The 6,855-nt window shown below is 41.9% G+C and overlaps 1 protein-coding gene and 1 long non-coding RNA gene across 6 annotated transcripts in view; one reads left to right on the top strand and one right to left on the bottom strand.

The window, feature by feature from the left end:
- Positions 1-1,320: 1,320 nt before the first annotated feature.
- LOC140704325 (uncharacterized) lies at positions 1,321-2,580 on the bottom strand. The gene is made up of 2 exons (XR_012083453.2): positions 2,458-2,580; positions 1,321-2,036 (listed from the first exon to the last, which is right to left on the bottom strand). It is a non-coding gene; the product is annotated as an uncharacterized LOC140704325 (long non-coding RNA).
- Positions 2,561-6,855, top strand: part of ARIH2 (ariadne RBR E3 ubiquitin protein ligase 2) — a 34,971-nt gene continuing 30,676 nt past the window's right edge. The window contains exon 1 of one of the 5 annotated variants that reach the window (XM_072989311.2): positions 2,561-2,667. The gene's annotated coding sequence lies outside the window, so the exon portion shown is untranslated. Of the gene's footprint in view, positions 2,797-2,832; positions 3,023-6,855 lie in introns of those variants that run through there. The other 4 variants (XM_072989308.2, XM_078388805.1, XM_072989310.2 and 1 more) reach the window with 4 other exon arrangements.

The following is a 6,855-nucleotide window of genomic DNA, read 5'->3' as shown; positions in this document are numbered from 1 at the left end:
ACTCCCCGTTCCACTTCTCAGGAGATGAGCCAGCCTATGTGGCCTTGGGAAAGTTGCACAGTCCCAGGGCACCCAAGAAGGAATGGTAAATCACTTTTGAGTACTCTCTACCTAGGGAAAAAAGTCATCGTAAGTCAGAATTGATTTGATAACACATGACTATTATTACAGTAAATTTAGCCTAAACATTCCTTATAAGCCAAAATGCCTAAATTGAGGATATTGTACTTTGGGGATACCATCTTATTGCTCATGTCAAAAGCAATCCTATGGTGCTTCTGGATTGGAAAGATCAGTCAACGAAGTGCTGTTGTTGCCCAGGGGATGCCTAAATGTGTTCACAGTCCTCACATTCATTGGGGAAGCTCCTTCATGTTCCCCAGATACACAATTAAAAGGCAAAATTGACTTGGAAAAGTTGAAGTCAGTAGGGAAAAAAAGACTGAACATTAAATGTATTAATAGTAAGGCAGCCACAACCTTGAGTTTGCAAGGCCAGGAATTATAGCACCTTTTGATCAGTAATTCCTAGAATCACCATACAACAGAAGCAATTTGACAACATGTAATAGTGACAACAACATGCAAACGCTTGGAAAATATGGACATTTGTGCTGCTACCTATTTTGATTTTAAATTTTTACTTGTTTTGTGAGCAAAATTTATATTATTTTAGGTAAGGAATTTGGGGGAAAAACTAAAACAGGAACAAGACTCTTCAAATGGCATTCTGAATACATTGGTTTTTTGGCAGGAAAAGTACAATGCAGAACGCTGTTGTGCTGATACTAGGAGGCTCTACTTTGCAAATAAGAAATCTGCTTATTATATCCAAACTGCTTTGGGAATTAATAAACCCAGAACATTATATTATATCTTTTCAGACGGGAAGGACCCATAAAATGATTTGTGAATACTCTCCCTCCATCTAGTGGCAAAATTTAGCAATATGTTTTGCTTGCCAACACAAGTGAATGCAAGATGCAGGAAGATTATATATTCAATGCTAAAAATGTCTTATTTTATCCCTGCCAATTATTATGTGATTGTCACTAAACTTCTGTTCTATTAAATGACTGATGACCACAGTGCAACAGTCAAGATTGGTATCTGAAAACAAGGGACCTAGAAGTGAATTGTCATGGCTAAAAGAGTTAAGAACTGAGAACTGGGAGTCTGCAGATGGGCAGTACTCCAGACAGAAGTAGCCTGACGCTAAACAAACTAAATTCAAGCAGAAGAATTGTAAGAGATAGGCAAGAGCCCATTCAAACACAGAGAGTGTTGCAGGAAAAATAAGAGCAAACAATCTTGTAGACATTTAGGAGACAAACAGATTTATTGCAGCAAAAACAATGCTTGAAGCGTATATTCTCAGTTAACATGCAAATATATGCACATGGATCAAGAAGGAATAAGGCCAGATGGCAATTAAATGCAAAAAGCACAGCCTGTGACAATTGTGTGCAATGTTTAAGGTAAGCAAAGTGCAAATGGTCAAGAGCAAAACAGAAAAGCAATTACATCAACTCAGGGCTGATTGATTGATTGATTGATTATTGATTCCAACACAAGGTTGAAATAGATATTTTTCACAATTCTTGCCCTCAGAAAACTCTATTTCCCAGACAGATTAGAAATTTCTCTCCTCTGCATATTCTACAGAGTGCGCTCTCAGCTTATGAAAGGCACTATGCAAGTCTAGGAGCACTGCCCGAACAAAACATGCCCCTTGAAATTATGTTATCCATAAAAGAGAGGATGATCATACCCTTTTGTACTGCTATGGCCAGATTTGAATCTAGAATATTGTGGGCACCGCTGTTTAAGGAGGATACTGACATGCCAGAGTGTGTCCAGAGGAGGGTGGCCTCTGAGTCTGGAAACCAAGCTTAAGAGGAAATGTTGAGGGAGATGGATAGATTTAGCCAGGAGACGACCCAGAGGAGGTATGGCAGCCATGATCAATTACAGTATGTGAGGAGCTGTCAGGAGCAAAGATGGAGCTTGCTTGCTGTGGTTCCAGAGGGTAGGACCTGAAACAACCGATTCAAATTACTGTATAAGAAACTACACATTACCACTGATCATCAGGAAGAGCTTCCTGACAGTAAAAGCTTTCCACTGTGGAATGGATGGTCGCCATCTAAAAGATGCTGACACTCTTATATTTTTGAAGCAGAGATTTGAAGGGCATCAACCAGGCAGACTTCAGCTGTGGGCCACAGAGCTCCTACGAGGGTCTGACCCTCTCAGCATCGTCGGTGCCACTCTGAGCCGCTTCCAAGGGTCCAGTTCAGGGGGCCTGAAAACAGGACGGCGCTCTCTGGATTCACGGATCACGCCCACTCTGAGAACTGTTGCAACCCCCCGTTGACCAAATATACCCCGATCCCAGGCATTCCTCTCTCCCCCCCCGCCGCCATCCTGATAGTGGCTTCGTCCAAAGACACCCACCCCTCATTCCGGAAATGAGCCCCTCCGGCACGCGAAGCCTTCCCTCGAGGACGGGATCCTCGTACGTCAGCGCCGCTCGGACTTGCTCGGCGCTCTCCCCCCCCCTCCGAGGCCTTTCTTGATGGCGGAAGTGACGCCACTGTGGAGGGCCAGGGCTTCCGGTGCGCAAGCCACAGTGGCCCGGCTAGAGATGGATCAGCCCGCGGAGAGGTGATTTTTTCCCCCTCTCCCTTCTCCCACTTTCCGTCCGCGTCGCCCACCTCAGCCGCTACCAGGGTGGGAAGCGCCTCCCAAGGCCGAGGCGGCCGCGGCCTCCTCACCGTCCTACCCGCTTGCTGGGTGAGCGCACAGAAGAGGGGGCGCCCCCGGGGCCTTGTTTACATTGAGGAAAGGGAAGGGAACGGGTCGGGTCTTGCCCTGGTCCTCTCTTCTCCGTGGAGGGGCTCGTAGCGAAGGGACCGGAGCGCCTCGCTCCTTTTTTCCCCCAGAAGGTGTGTTTGTGTGGGGGGAAACGACACGAGAGCCAAGGGGAGGGTTGGTTTCCTTCTTTCCGCCGCCCGAGCAGGTGAGATGCGGGGGGCGAGGGTTGGGTGGGTGGGTAAGAAGTTGGGAGGGAGAGAGGTAGCTCTGGGCTCGGCCCCTGAGACTCGGACCGGAGGCTGTCTCTTGTTCGGCCGAAGAAAACTTCAGAGGACTCTGTGTTGTTTCTCAGAGAAACTTCTCGGTGGGGGGGAAAAGACTTTGGGTGGGAGGTGTCGGTGGAAAAGAGATTTTTTTAATATATCTGCAGCTGATAGATGAGCCGTGTTGACGCCGATGTGATTTGGACTGAGGTTACAAGTTAAACGTAAAGTGTATTTGAACACACACACTATCTACCGGGTAGTATCAGCAGCACGTGTGTTAATGCGCAAACTGTAGAAATAGCATCTGCATACGATTTACACTGTAAGTTATTGAGGAAATGGTGTGAAATATTACTACACCGAGAGGCATTGCAAGCTAGCAGTTAGATTATTGAGCTGGAATGGCATGATCCTGATTCTAGTCTCCATCCAGAGGTGAAATTCACTGAGTGACCTTGGTCCCAGACAAAGTCTTTCAGGCTGCTTGATTTCACAGGGTTGTTTAAGGATAAGATGATGACTTATCCCTATAAACCACTTTGGTCCACTCGAAGAAAGGTGGGATATAATTGTAAGTGATGAGCAACTATAAATAGAAATATTGCCTAGAAAGCATGAGTTCTAAAGTAGACAATGTGATGGTGAAGGAGTCATAAGTAAGTGTTAGACATAATGTAGGTAAAAGGTAACAGTGGAACCCAGTCCTTAATTATTGCCCATCATTTTGCATCTGCACAGGTGGCGTTTATAACAGAGCAGAGAAGGCACTTCTTACAGGAAGTGCTTGTTCTTCTACACACAGTTGGACAGTTAATATGCCAGAAGATAATGTGCAGAGCATTCAAAGTTTTCTTGACAGGATTCACATATTTTTCTAGTAAAATTACAAAGACCTTCACAAAGAATGTAACCCAGTTATACTTCCAAATCTCTTCCTGAAATAGGTTGTTTGAAGCCTATGGTGCCAGTTGGTGATCTCAAGATATCATTAGCTTTCATAGGTAGCTGTGTTTCCTGAAAAAATATGATTGGGACTTAAAACTGAATATAAGCTGAAATAAGTACTCAAGTTGAAATAAGTAGTCAAACTAAGTCAACTCATGTTGGAGGAAGCATTTTTTTTATTTATATAAAGCATTTCCTTCTCTTCAGTTTCCCACAGTAGGTTACATAAGATTGCATTATTTCATTGTGATATTTTCTGTAAACAAGTGAAAGAATTGTTATTTTAATTTGTTTTCAGTAATGAAGCATTAAATAATATTAGCTAACACTTAATTGTTTTTGAAAAATCTGGGTTTTCTCTTTCATCTGTGATAAAGGTAAACCACCCCTTTTTAAAGTGATGCTTTGGCAAAAGAGGATGGTTTGTGAAATATTTTGATATAGTTGGAAAGGATTCCGCACATCTAGGCTGAATAGAATGTTCAAATATTTTTTAGGATATGGTGAATTACTCTTGCATGTCAGTGTTGTGTAAAATAATCCAAAGGACTTGCCATCTTTCAGAATAGAAATAGTTTAGAAACCTATGTTAGGATTTCTAAAGAGATGGCCCTGTTAGCCTGTTAGGGTAAAAACGAGGAGTCTTGTAGCAGTTTTTAAGAATAACAAGTTTTATTTGGCATGAACTTCATGAATATAGTACATAAATCTGTATCTAAAGAAATGGGCTACGTCAAAGAAATCTCAAACCACCATTAACATTCCTAAATGTGTCACAGAACTCTTTATTCCAGTCATCTGTGCTCTCGTGGAATAAGCACATTACTTCAGATACACAGGAAACATCTTAAACAAGGCAGTCAGCAGTCTAAAGATTTTGGGAAAGTTGGAGAGCCTCGTGGCACAGTGGTTAAACCGCTGCACTGCAGCTAAAACTGTGCTCACAACCTGGGGTTCAAATCCCAGGTAGCCGGCTCAAGGTTGACTCAGCCTGCTATCCTTCCGAGGTCGGTAAAATGAGTACCCAGCTTGCTGGGGGGGCAATGTATAGCCTGCATAATTAAATTGTAAACCACCCAGAGAGTGCTTGAAGCGCTATGGGGCGGTATATAAGCAGCACGCTTTGCTTTGCTTTTGCTTTTTTTCATTGAGAAGTTGATCACTTGAGTAACGGGATTTTTTGGCACCAGAAATATGGTGTTGTGACCCTGTTTAAGGTGTTTCTTATGTGTTTGAAGTACAGTAATGTGCTCGTTCCATGGATGCATAGATGACTGAAAACTCTTTGTTATTTCTGTTATTTCCTTCAGAAGATACTCCTTCCTAACCATAAACATTTTGAGGTTTCTTGGGTATCTCTTATGTTAATCCATTATTCTTTCTATCCAATCTTTATTTTTTCTTTCATATGTGTATTTGTGCACTTCCTTTAGTCATTTCCTTTTGGACTCCCTAATTTTTGTCCGTCTTTGTGTCTTCATTTTACTACACAAAGTTACTTCCAGTTGTAGACCTATGTGTAATCACAGAAAAACCAGCAGTATTGCCTTTTCTCACAGAAATTGGATTGCAAAGATTGATAATGTTCTTCCTGTCTGACTTGTAATGCTTATGACATTCTGTGCCATCATACAGGTGCAATGTATGAAAGGCTTAATTCTAGGATGCAGTATAGAGGTTGGGAGTTAAATTCCCCACCGAGTATCCTGGAGGAGACAGCCTGTTTGTTCTTGGGCAAGCTGCATAGTCCCCAGACACCTCTTAGAAGAAAGAAACGGTAAACCATTTCTGAGTATCTAGAAAACCCTCAAAAGAGCTGCCACAAGTCAGAATGTGCTAAACTTGGGAAACAAATTTTGGACATATGTTTAGCTCAGTCAGGGACATAATATCTCCCATAGAAATGATTCTCCCCAGCCTCCCGTGACATGGAGAGTAGGGTACACTATCCTCACAGTGATGAACAGGCTTGACTGCCATGAATCTTCCCTTTCCCCACTCAAGAAGAACTATTGATTCAAGTAACCCTGATGGCAGTCTAAAGCTTAAGCATCTGTAAAAGTGCTGTGATTACTGGAGTAACTTATTTGTAATGACTTGTAGTGTTTGAAAAGGTTGAGATGTTTGCCATTTTTTGAGTCAAGTTGTTGTTTTACTTAAATAGCACAACATAATGAGCTCTTATTGCCAGACAGAAGGCAATTTTCTAAAGGCATGAAATCAGGCTTCGATTTTAAAATAATACAAGTAGATAATACCCGTTTACTAAGGCTGTTAAGCTCTGGCATTAACACTTTTCTGTATTGTCTAGTTTTTATGATAGTCACTGTCTTCCACAAACATTGTCTCCCTCTGATATGTGTATAAGATGGGTTTTTCAGTGTGTGTTGAAATTGCATATGTTTTTGAATTTTTTCATCTTCCAACTATAAATTAATATGTAATAGAAGCACCATAGATGTGCATAACCGTTTCTGTCATGTTTCCATTTCGTATTTCATCTGTCTATACTGTAAGCACTGTTGGCCAATGATAGTTAAAGACTGATGATGTGTTGGGTATCAGACTACTGTACAAAGCTAGTGGTTAGGAGTTTCATTTGATGCTTAGCATCCTGTGAGAAGGGACCAGCCTGTGTGGCCTTAGAAAAGCTCTAAAATCCTATAGCATCTGCAGAAGAAGGGAATGGTGAACCACTTCTAAGTATATCTTTAAAAAACATGGAAAGGGTTGCAGTAAGTCAGAATCAACTTAAGAGCACATAATTGTTACTATTATCAATTAGTCTTTGGTGGTAGCTTAATTTTAATAGGTGGAATGGGAGGAG

The sequence above is a fragment of the Pogona vitticeps genome, chromosome 2 (assembly GCF_051106095.1).
Source record: "Pogona vitticeps strain Pit_001003342236 chromosome 2, PviZW2.1, whole genome shotgun sequence".
Classification (NCBI taxonomy): Eukaryota; Metazoa; Chordata; class Lepidosauria; order Squamata; family Agamidae; genus Pogona; species Pogona vitticeps.
Note: the sequence above shows the minus strand (reverse complement) of the source record. Positions and strands in the feature narration are given on the sequence as shown.